Consider the following 13317-nt stretch of genomic DNA (forward strand, 5'->3'; position numbering starts at 1 on the left):
AAGAGCAGCAGAGCAACATCCAATGTTGTTCTGTATGTGAACCGTATGGCGGGAACCCGGGGTCCCATATGCCCCTGGCTCTCGCTTAAACTGCGTTGCGACGTCATTTCATGTCTGCTGAAGGCGAACGATACGGCCATCTATTCCTGTCGACGAGCTCTACGCGATGCGCTAATCAAAGTTCCCATTGTTTATGTCTTCTGCGGATTCGTCCTCGCTGCTGCGCTTGGGACGACACGACAACAGAACGATCCGCGCCAGGTGGGTCGCGGCGTTTATGAGCGCGATGGGGCGAAGTCACCAAAAATAAATTCATTACGATTTTGACTTCCGTTTATTCGGGACCCCAGGGTCCCGCCATAAGGTTCATGTATGTATGTTGAACTTCTTTCGCACCGTACGTTGCCAACCATGCTAATCGGAGGCGCGGGGCAAGGACAACAAACTAAACACAAAAAGCAATTCTAAAGATTTTAAAATGCATAGCTCCAGTAGCTTCCTAATATCAGAAGGAAGAGCGTTCCAGACTGCCGCAGAAGGTGATCTGAAAGCATGCAATGCAGTGACAGCCTTTATTCAATGGCTAGCCAAGAGCAGCTGTGAGGATGACGGGAGTTCGTGTGATGGTTTATGCTCCTTGTACTCTCCCCACGTTCATGACCAGCATGGTGAAGTATGGTCAAATAACCCTCACTGCCTGCAAGTCAATGGCAAACCCTCATCTAGCAGTGGATTAACGAACGCGCTGTACACGTATACAGCAAAGCTCTGGATGTTAGTTCCATAAACATTTGTATTAACTTGTCAGTTCCGTACATACATTTATCATTGTCTACACAACTGCTGGTCAAGATACCGGACAATGAACCCCATACTTACCTTTTGAGCTTCCACTTATGTTCACCAGGGTAAAGGTTTGCATCGAGTAGTTGCATATACTACTCGAAATTCTCTGCAGGGCTTGTTATATGTCACCCCTGGAGTATTTGCCACTGCTGAACCAACCCATTCCCCATGCCTGACAAGTTGTTGCTTATACTCTGCGGAGCTCTGAGTGAATAACTTGAGCACAAATGTAGTTATAATTCTGCCTAAAATGTATGGGTGCATCAATAGGGCAGAGGCCATGGGAGGTACAAACGTAAGCACATCAAGAAATGCCTCGCCTACTTACCAATAGACGCCTATTTCCCTCCATGAATTCGTTAATAAAATTACGTTAATGCCGTCTGGAATGCTCTTCCTTCCGATATTCGGAAGCCACTGGAGCTATGCGCTTTTAGATCTAGATTGAAAACTCATTTCTTTCGAACTGCTTTTAGCGTTTCTTTCGTTTGTTCTTCCCCCCACACCACCAATCTGCGCGGTTGGCTATTGTGTGAAAGAAGTTCAACATACATGCGTATGATTTGAGTACAATTGAATGTACCCCCAGGTCTGTCATTGGAGGCCATCGCTATTGCGTGACAATGAGCTTCTCGGACCTGTGAAAGCAACATTTCAGTTTCACTTTTATAGCCACAGGGCTCGAACGCGGCGTGGTTGAGAGGTGTGCTGGGTTGTCACACCTGCAAAAGCGATAGCCTCTTGCGCTGGCCAGACACTTGCAGGAGTAATGTCTGACACACATTGGGAGTTACTGAGGCTGGCAAAATGTTTTGTGTGCCAATATTGACAATTTTCAGACATAATGAAAATAAGCAGCATAATTTTGATTTGTGCACAAATTGTCTGAAGCTAAAGCAGGAGGGTAACGTCTTAAGGGACGTTAGTTATCTCGATTGTCTTGCACCAAAAGCAGCACGGTGCATAGCTGCACCAATGGTTGTGCCCTCAATGGTAATGTTGCATTCGGCGTTGTAGGAATAACATATCCACCGAATTGAAAATTACACTGAGGCTTTTGATTTTTTCTTTGTCATGTAAATGTGCGCTATACATAAGCACATGATAAATTAGGGATGAGTTTTGCAATGCATTTTTTTAAACTTTTAAATGAAAAAAAAAGAATTCGTAAAAATAATTACATTTTAATAATTTTCACCGTTTAAGCAATAAATTGCGCCTCGTAAAATGTTTAATAATTTTACATTTCAGTAAATCACATTTTAATTTTTCAAAATGCATTTTCTTAAAACTCTCTAAATCATTTGATATATACTTACATTGGTCCCTAGGTTAACGGTATTAATTGGTTCCATGAAAACCATCGTTAATTCAAATTATCTTTAATCGAATATAAGAAATATATGTGAAAGGTTTAATCTGTTCCAAGACTATCGGGAGTTGACCTTTTTCACCCTAATAACATAGTTTATAATATTTAAACAGGCAATTTTAATTAATACTATAAGAACATATTAAAGTATTAATAGAAACATGGATAAACAATGAATAAATAGAGCCTAAAAAGGTGCATAAATAGAGCATAAAATAAATATTCTTACCTTAGGTTAAGAAGATGGATAGCTTCAGGGGTTGATGGAGAAGTTGGGGTGAAGTCTGCTGAGTCAACTTAGGGGCGCTCCGATTGGCCACAATTAGCGGCCGCGTGATATCGTAAAACACATCGATCATCGAAAATGTATCGTTAATAGAAACAATGGAGCCCCATGGGAGGTGGATCGTTAATCTAAATATCGTCAATCGATGGCATTGTACACCAAGGGACCACTGTATTTTATGGATTAACGCAATTATTATTTTGTACATTTTCTTACTTTATCGGTTGCATTTAGTCTTTTTGATTCCAATCATAATAATGGACTTCATGCCATTTCAGGAAAGTCCTGAGACATTGGGGGATGCAGTTTTGCTTTGTGTTGCAGGAAACTTGAGTACCCAGACAAAACACATTTCAATATCAGCCGATAGCACTCAGAGTTGATGGGTTCAGAATCCATTTGCTGTACTGCAGTACCCTGGCCGCTGACTCACGAATCTGTACGCGATTTACCAATCTTTTCCTCTAAAATGTTCTATCACGACTGGTGTTAGCGAAGGCTAGAAAGCCACATCAGTGGGCGAGTTGTGATTTCAGTAGGTAACCCATTTCAGGCTGAGTCGACACAAAGGAGGCCCAGCACCAGTTTAAATGTTCGCCTCTGTTATTGGTCATCAGCAGGAATCGAACTCGGTTGATCAGCTTCGCAGTGCAGCGCATTGACCGCAGTGCCACTGCACACAATTACATGTGTAATGACGACAACACACTTCTCTTGAGATGGCACTTTATTGAAGACACGTTCACTTGAACAGGCAGAGACCCAACTGCAACAGCCCCGAGTCTTCCGCGCATCTCTCTTATATACCAACGAAGGCCACGCCCCCATTCCCGAACCTTCTCGCTGGTTCGAGACCGCTCGCTCCACCAGCTGACTCTACCATCCTCTTCCATCACCTGGCCACATTCCTATTCTCGATCATGCACGTAGCCACCAATCCCTTCGCACTGCAGGCTGACTCCCGTGGCAGTACCTCCCGTGGCCACTAGTCCACTCACACCGCAGGTTGTCTCTACTGTCATTACACATGTGCTTGTGTGCTTTCTCTCCCCCTTACAAACATGTTTTCACGGGTTATCAAGTGAAGTCACAACGATATCAATTCTCCTCTAGCACACAGAAGTGACGGAACACGATCCTGCGACGTAACTTTTGGATCAACCCAAAACCAGAATTTTTTTGGGATGATCCAACACTTTCTTTCTGAAGGCGAATTTCAGAAATATTAATTTATCCGAAATTCAGAAACATATCCTTATTGTGTATTGCGCCGTACATGTGTGGTGGGTAATTGTTGGGCGTAATACACCGCCACCAGTTTGGTTGAGCTGGTACTTCCAGTCAGCGTCCAACAGGAGGCAATAGCGAGTCCGGCATGTGCCAAGCAGGACTCGTGGGTCAGGCATCCCGGGGGGACGGTTGGTAACCGGAGGGGGACACCCCAGGGCCCCGGGTGGGGGGCTGGGGGGGATTGCGCAACAATCCAGGTCCCTCGAGAAGGTTCCAGATGGTGGGCGTGGCCAGGGGCGGGGTGACCCTGGGAGCCCCATAAAAGCCGGACCCCAGAGCGGCTGAGTTCAGTTCGCCTCAAGCCCAAGAACCAGAAGCCACCTGAAGATAGGACCCTGGACCCCAAGCCCCGCTAGCCGGAGGGCTGTAAGAGCAGTTAGCCCCAGTGGCTAGGGTACGTTAGCTCGGAGGCTGTACTTCCTTAGGTTGTGGGTGGAAGGGGCCATTACCCCTTCGTGTTTGGGACCTAGTGTTTGTGTAACTGTTATGTTAGATAACTAACGTGTTGCCTCCAACGAAAAACTCCGTCTCCATAAAAAACATCTACACATGTAACGCACACTATATAAACATGAGCACTGAAGTATCATCTCCCAAGGACGTGAACTAAAAACAACAAAAGTATATTAATTCTTCACTATGCACAAAGGTTCCTCACATGCCCCTTGTGGCTCCTCTCATACTATTAATGAATGGCATGGAGATGCTATATCAGCATTGCAAATGTGCCAGTTGAAGGGCACACATGAGGGTTTTAAAAAGCCAGAAACCTTTGCAGGCACTGCATACACAATGTTACATGAGCCCCGGTAAAGCAAACAATTAAAACGTCAGGGGAGAGCAGCGGCGAATAAAATGTCACCTCCTCTTCTTTCACAAAACTCGAACAATGTCATTACGGTGAAAACAATCATATCTGGCAGAATCTTACAAGCAAAATTTGTCCTCTCATTCGAAAAGCCTCTTTGTGGCATTGGATCAGCTCCATTGAGGCTTTTGCAATTTATATTTCTCCAAGGTGTATAATTCATGAACACTCATTGGGCCAAATTCACACCTGCTTTGGACCCAGGTTTGTCCCAGATGCTCCCGATCGGTTTAGCAAACATACAAAGACGCTTCTGTGATTATGTTATGCCCAGATGTTCAGAATATATATTCAGCTGTTGTTCAATACTTTAACCACATGTTTTCTGCATCGGTTCTTCTTACTGCAGACGTATGTCTTCTCGAGCTGCCGCCTCCTGTACACGCTTACTATTGATCTGAGACTGCTCCTCCAATGTTGTTTTGTCGCGGTCATGCTCTCAGAATGGAAGGAAGATAGTAGACCAAAGTTTAATGTTGGGCTTTAAAAGAATAAATCACAATGTAGTTCTAAAACATCTGGGAATTTCTGTCAGAGGGGAAATGAGCATATACAAATCCACTGGAGACCTTTTTTTCTGGAAGCCAATTACTTTCCCACAGATTAATAGAATAGATTTTTACTTTTTATGCCGCTCTCCCGAGTTGCTGGAACTGTTCCCTAGGCAGCGGTATTGAGTATACCCATACTTAACACATCATTTCCAAGTGAGAATGCACAGGGAATTAATAATAACAATGATAATTTCAATTTGTAACGAGCCGGACAGTATTCACTCACTCTCAAAGGCCGAGAATGACCTCAGAGACGCGAGGAGGAACCACAGACAAGTGGGAAAGACAGCCACGTGGTGAACTGGCAACCAAATTCCCCTGAAAGCGCTGTGGTCTTCGATATATTAAGGTGTTATCACCCATGTGGGAGGAAACTGTGAGCACACAGAGAAAAGCCAAGCGCATTTCTTCTTCTTCCGTACTGGCTGATGTAGATGCAGAGCAACAACTTACATTTCACATTCAGGTGCTCAAGCCAAGATAACCGCGTCAGGAGTAGCAGGGAGTGCTCGATCGCTGATGGGGCAACACTCTATCCGGTACAAATGTAACAGGTGTAACGGCCTCTTTCTGTTATGCCATGGGATGGCACCGTGATGCTCACGGGAAGGGAGTTTCAAAACCGTTGTATCATCCACAATCCCTCGCCTCCGCAATGCGTGCACAACCACTGCCCCGTTATTCAGTCGGGGTATACAATTACTGAAGCCTATGCAACGTCCTCTCACTTGTATTGCCATTCCCTATTTGCGTGCTGGAATATGTTTACGTATTTGTCTGTTGACTGGGGTTTCTTGGAATTCGATTAGGATGATTATCCTAACTCGGGTCAAAAGATCCTCCACTTAAAGCAATATTGTGTACAAGTTGTGAGATAATTATGAATAAACTCTGTGTCTGGGATCTTGTTATTTGTTCAGATTTCAAGTGCTTTGCTAATCCAATAAGTATAAGGTATATATGGAATGCGTTCAGTTGCAACATAGTTTTAGAAATATTTTGGCTGTTTGGCATCACTCTCTGTTGTTTTCGACTGCAATGACTCGTTCCTTGCTGTTGAACGTCCCCAGAATAATGTGCATTGTTGGATTCTTCGTGATATAATTTGCCTACAATGAAGTCCACTTTATTCACCAACACTGTATAGTTTAATTATTACATAAATACATTTCGTTTCAATGCAGTTACTGTTTGTGATGAGTTTGGGCTGAATTTGTATTCAATAGTCATATGCTTGTGTCACTGTTCATTCCTTAGTATTAGTTCCTTATTTGCAATACAATTTTGGTAGACATCACATCTATATCATGTATCGATATACAGCAGTATATATCTCGAATACGTTTATGTATCCCCTAAACCAACAGTCCCGTTATTGCATATGGTCAGATGCTCAGATTTTATTTTCTGCAAGTAATTCCACTCTACACCTCTGCTCTAATCACGCCATAATACGCATGCAACGCATATGGGGATGCAGGGAAAATGTATTGGGGGTGTGAAAATAAATATTCCGTCCTTTGTACGTGCCGAAAATCAAAAGTGAAGCAGAGCAGTGCTTCCAATTATCATCTGTATGGATGCATAACAGCGTAATGTGATATTCTTCACAACCACAATGAGGATGCTGGAACACCTAGGGGCTCTCTCTCTCAGGGTTCGCTCGGTGGCCGTAGGCATAGCAGTGGGCCCCCTTCTTGTTGACCGTTTCTGCACAGACCACATCAGCTCATCCTCGCGGCGGCTTTTGGCTGGACATCGAACAAAGACGGTGGCCGCATCGGGCGTCTTTCAGATGCGATTCTGCGGCCGTCTGGAATGTCCCTCCTTCCTTCCCATATTATAAAGCCTCTGGTGCTGTGCACTTTTAAATTTTGATTGAAAATTCCTTACTTTAGATCCGCTTTCTGTGTTTAGTTTGTCATCTTTCCCGCGCACCTCCGATTAGCACGGTTGGCTACGTACACAGACCTCTCTGTGGACTCGCTGTATGTCAGTCTCTGTTCTTTCTCTCTTTCTACTTTTCTGTTTCCTCCACTTCTCTTTTGCGGCCTTAAATAAATAACATCTTCAACACGCGGCCTTCAAAAATAAACATACGTACAATACATTTTGATTTAAAGCTTTCGTGACTGCAGGGATTCGTATTCTTGGTTCTTTCGGTAAAGTCACGTAGAAGGGAAACAATAAAATAATAAATAATAATAGCATTTTATTGTTTCCCTTCTACGTGACTTTACCGAAAGAACCAAGAATATATACGTACAATAGTCAACGTTTCGAGCAATGGCCCTTAAATATGTATATATGACAAAGGGTCATTGCCAAAAACGTCGCAGATTATATACTTTTTTTATTTTAAGGACACATTTTTATTGACGTGTTGAGGGTTTGAGTTTTCTGTTGCTCATTGTGCTTGTGCACCACTCCCAACAATGCGTTTAATCCCCCTACCTTCGATCGCAACCAGGGCCTCCTACAGACCCATACGTAGAAACCGGTTTCGCGTTTTTTTTTTTTTCCGGTGCTCGCTTTAAAAGTGTAAACACATTTACGAACTTCTAAAGCCCAATTGCGGGGACGATGAATTTTTTTTGTTTTGCGTTGTGGGGAGGGGAGATTAACATGGCTCGTTGAATGCATTTTTTTTTTGCAACGCAAATAGCCGTGTAAAATTCACAAAATATAATCGAGCGGCTTCATCCGTGTACGTAAACCAACAGGAGTCCGGTCTCACCGCCCCGGGTCGTGTCCTGCTGCGCGAGTTCTCTCTCCTCACAGCGCTCCCATCCTCGACTTATTAAGCCGTGCATCGCCACCAGCAACAACACCGCGCCACGTGAATCCACTGAAGACCAATTACGCGCATTGCACGTGCAGCGCATCGCGTAAATTTTCGAACAAACAAACGCTCCCGAAATTTGCACTCAATAACGCACATTATTTTGAAGGTTTCTATTTCTTTGTATTTTATTCATACGCACACGCACGCGCGCGCGCGCGCGCAACACGCTCGTTGTTGGAATATTACGTGAAGAAAAGGAACCCTAGGCTAAAATTCTGCACAGTTATTTTTTTTTTAATAATACAGATTCAATTCTACATTCTCTGCATTGCACTATTAAAAAAGAACATTACATTTGCTGCAGCGTGGCTTTCATTGCACTGCAGCGGTGTGCTCCTGCAATCTGGCAGTTCCAAATTGTGGTTGTTTGATCGTCTACTTCATACACAAAGGTTGCCAGCTGCAGGGAAATTATTTGCCTTTAAGAGACAGTGCAGCAAGTAGGATTGCAACCTGCTGGGGAGTTTGAGTGTTCTTCCCAGGCGTGACGGGGTTCCTTCCAGGGAATCTGGTTCCTTTTACATATTTAAAATACTCAAAGGAGTATTCGGCTGAACCAAAAGACTCACTCCGTGAGGCTGTTCCTGTGTACCTGCTATTGTACATGTTCAGTATATTTTTAGTACATCCCCATCCTCCACATTTATTTGTGTTAAGCAACCTCCGATTGATCCTATGTGTCCAATGGAGGTATGACAGCCGTATCCGTTATAATTAAATGCTGCCGCATGACGCAGTACCCAGTGTCAGTGTGCCCGGACACGTATTTTATTACCGCTGCCAAAAAAAAAAACCGCTCACAAATTTAACCTTGTTGAGATTCTCGGGTGATAGCGCATGTTTGCTTTTTCTCTCCCGCACAATGTGGTGGCGTTTCGTATCACTAGTCGTCTGTAATCCCACAAATCGAGCTGTGCGCTAAGCTGCAAGAAGCCATTTTTAATGTCTCCAAAGCTGAATTAAATTTACCCAAAAATCCCAGAGGTTCTAGAGCTTAACCTTTTCAGTCTCGCCGTGTTAAAGTATGCATTTATGCATTTAAAGCCTGAAATGGCACACTGGCTTTACAATACTGTACTAGGAATTAATTGAGTATTTCACCTACATCTTTCTCAAGTCGAGCAGTGCAGCATACTGTGAAGGTTAGTGCTGAACAATGAATTTTTAACTAATTTCAACCATTCACCTACCAATTAAAGTTGCATTTTCATGATTTAATTGTGTTTTTTTTAAAGTATGAAAGCTATTGTACTCTACACACTTTCTGCTATTTTAATAAATGGCATGTCCGCCTGTGCAAACGAAAGTGTACATCTTCCCTTTAAGCACAATATAATCTCTGAAGGCCAGTTGTCTGGGAAAGGATTTGCTTCAAACCCAAGCCAAATGAAAATCGTGTTCAAATTTTGATTCAGGCTGGAAGGTTTAGAATTCATTTTTTTCTCGAAGAAACATGTGGTAAGTCTTTTATATTCCAATAAGAAAAGGCTTCGCGTGATTTTCATTGCACATCAGAAATTATATACAAATGTGTGACCTGTTTACTACATTGCTTTATCTCTACTTAGATCTGCACCAATTAAATAAATTAACCCCTTAAAGCAACCAATCTATAAATAACGACATGTTAATCACATAAGTGCTGGGTCCCCTAAATATATAGATATAACAAAAAAATAAGGCACAGCCCTTCGTCAATCCTGTGGTAGTCATATCAATTGTATTTTTGTAGCTCACCATGCTGGTCAGTGCGGGTTGGTGAAAGGGGGGAACCTAGAACCAAAGCAGGTGTCACTCACTACTGATGTTAGCCATGGCTGCGAATAAAGCTCAGGTCTCTGCGTACATAGTGCAGTCTACTAACCACTGCACCACCGCATAATTACATGTGTAATTTCACATATAAAATACCTATATATTAGAGGATATTTATGATTGAGGATATTTATCATTGCTTTATGCACATTTCTCGATTGGGGTTATGCATGGCTATCATCGCCCCCCAACTAGGCAGACTGTAATGCCTGTTACGAAGGTCAAGTGCTGGGTTACCTTGGGACCACAGGAACAGCTGCCACTGGAGGTCCCCTTTCAAATGTGGTGAGTTGACATTTAAAGCACTCTGAGACGTCCCAACGTCTAGGGCGCTCCATCAAACAGTTTCAATATTTTTAAAGCCCTACTTTGTCTCAATGCCCGTTTCCAGGACAGTCTGTTTGAGATGTTAGCCCAATTTTTTTTTTTAGAATATCTGCAAGTGGGGGGTGGGGGGGTGTAAATGCTCTGAGAAAACCCATTAACGCAGTCTCGTCCCTTCACCTGATGAAGGCCGCTTGTGTTGTGTACGAAACGTCGTGAGAATATTATTGCGTTATTTTATTTTATCAATTTATTATTTTATTCTCATTCTATGTGACTTTACCGAAAGAACCAAAGAAGATGAATCCTTGCAGTCACGAAAGCTTTAAATCGAGATCTAGAACTTACCTGCAGATCATCATGGCCTATGTGATCCATTGACTACACGTTGCTTGATTACAGGCTTAAATTGCTCCTTCGCTGGTCAATCAGCATGTGGACTCAAAATATCTTCCTGACATAATATAGCATTTATTACCAAAAAATAATTTCTTACATAACTGGTAATCGTATTCCTTTATTATGTAACTTCGTAATTAGTTTAGTTTGTATTTGGCATTCATATTTATCATTTTGAATATGTTTGCATTATTGGTTAAAACAAAAACTATTTATCGATTATATGGAAAACATTTTTTCCAGACTTCATGTGAGCTGTCAATCATATTTCTTGATAGCAAATTATAGAAGTAGTGAATTATATTTTTAATGAGTGAGACAATAACGTAATGTCTTTATGAAATTAGATATATTGGACCCAAGGAAGAAATGCACGCCTCATTTTTAATCAGCAGATAAGATGATGGTCCATCTTTTGGATAATATTTAACATACCTGAGGAGTGGTGGCACAGTGCTTAGCACCCTGTGCTACGAACTCAGCTATCGAGGTTCGAATCTTGGTCCCGGCCACCACGAGTAGTGAGTAACATCTGAACTGCTCATGAACCCATCCCTGCTCCAATGACCCACACTGACCTCGGTAGTGAAGCATGGTCAAATAACCCTCATGACAAGCACAACATGCAAGTGGGTTGACAAAGGTAGATTGATTCATTCATTAGTATGTTTTATATACATACAGGATGCTTCAAAAAAATGTGAACACTTTGGAGAATTTGCAACAATACGACAAGAATGTGCCTCCAGGCTCTGGAGACACCTGGAGAATATTCCAGGCACATGTTGACAACGATGGCGAACAAGTGGAGACTCTTTTACTTTTTTAAGCTATTAACATTACATTTGTTATCATGTTACAGTGTATTATCCGTTATTTTTTCCATTAGAAACGATAGTCCCATATACGTGTAAACATGTTTTGAATTAATTCTAGATTTAAAGCTTTCGTGACTGCTAGGATCCATACTCTTTGGTTCTATTGGGTAAAGTCACGTACCTACGTGACTTTACCCAATATAACCAAAAAGTATGTTTCGAATTACCCTGTAATATGCCTCACAACCTTGTATCTGCTGACATTCGGGGTAAGAGTGGAGGGGAGGGCTTTTTTGGAGTTCAGTCCTGGACAGCTCCGGCTGGAATTAAGCTCTGTATATAAGAACGTCCAGTCTCAGCCATAGGTCATACTCACGCTCCACTATGCCACATCACACTACCCACTAGAGTTGAAATGCTAACAATAAATTATCATGCAATCTAGCAGAGCAAAGATTTCACTTTCGTTGGAAATTGGATTCAATGTCCAATAGGCCTGAAAATATTCCTCACAAATGTCTAATGTCCCAATCCGTTTAGATGGCATATGTGAGGATCAATTGTCCCTTGATGGAGGAGCTTTGAATTGATTAAATGTGCATTATTATGCTTCTGTTGTCATAACAATGTATTATGTTAAATGTATTTTTAAACATTCAATAGTGCAACGCCACACTTGTGATTTGCATTGCTACGTCGCATAATACAGACGCTCACCACAAAAGCAAATCACAAAATGCAGCTGCACATTATATTTCGCTCCTGAATCACACAGAGTGGCAGTGGCCAATGGTTTTGGCTTCCCAGTATTATTTGGCTGCAGCTGAGGCATTCACAACACAACGTCAATGACTTGAGAACATAAGTTTGAAGCCACATCATCTAGTTTTCATTAAATACAATGCCCTCTATGAGGTTAGGCTATTGTGCGAGTAATCAAATAATAACATTACATAAACCACTCTATTCATATTATGCTGTAGACACAATGGAATGTTGCCTATGTGCAGTGGCGCAAACACAGGACTTGCGGTCGAGAAATCAGCCGGTTCCATCTCCTGGTACAGAAGTTTCAACAAATGTGAGAGTTTATTAAATGTCCCTTGTCTCTCCACCCAGCAGCATGAATGGGTAAACCACGATTAATTGATAGGAAGATCGTGTGTGGTGTCTTCCAAGACATCTGGCCTGAGTGAAAGAGGAGGCCAACATACCCTCTCGTGGAGGCCCTTCCACGAGCAGTCGTGTCAGATCAGAGAAGAATCAGAAAGGGTTTTTATTCGCCATGAAAGTTCACACCGACACGGAATTTACTTTGGCAGGATGGTGCATACATTCAACATATAGGAATCTAAAATCTTAAATAATTTTAAAACAAGTCTTACTATAATAAGGGTTAGAAGTCTAACTAACACCAAGGGGCTGAAGTATATAAAATTGAATAAATATCGAATATAAAACAAACAATTTCAGGGCTGCCCCTTTACAATCACCATTTTTAAAAGCAATCATATAATATTACTGTATAAACACATTTCGACTTTACATGAGGAAAAATAATTACGGTATTACTTTCTTTAAACGATGATCTTCATTACACAATGAGACAGTTCCGTGTTTTCACGTTGAAATGGTGATATTTTTAAGTTGCACATAAAACCCGTAAAATATTCCGAAAATGAAAAAAATACGCTTGGTGAAAGTAAAGTTACTCCTTTTAAAATAGAGCAATAACATGATTAAATTCATTAATAACATTTTGTGCGGTGTTGGAGCATTATGAAGCTGAAAATAACAGAAGCGGAGGTGGACACGGGGATGGTTATGAACAGCGGGGTGGGGGGTGGCTTGAATACAATGGCCCAGATCATTCTCAAATGCCTTCGGCAATCGTATGGGA

The sequence above is a fragment of the Petromyzon marinus genome, chromosome 20 (assembly GCF_048934315.1).
Source record: "Petromyzon marinus isolate PM22_M1 ecotype Great Lakes invasive population chromosome 20, UKy_Petmar_22M1.pri1.0, whole genome shotgun sequence".
In the NCBI taxonomy this organism is placed as follows: Eukaryota; Metazoa; Chordata; class Hyperoartia; order Petromyzontiformes; family Petromyzontidae; genus Petromyzon; species Petromyzon marinus.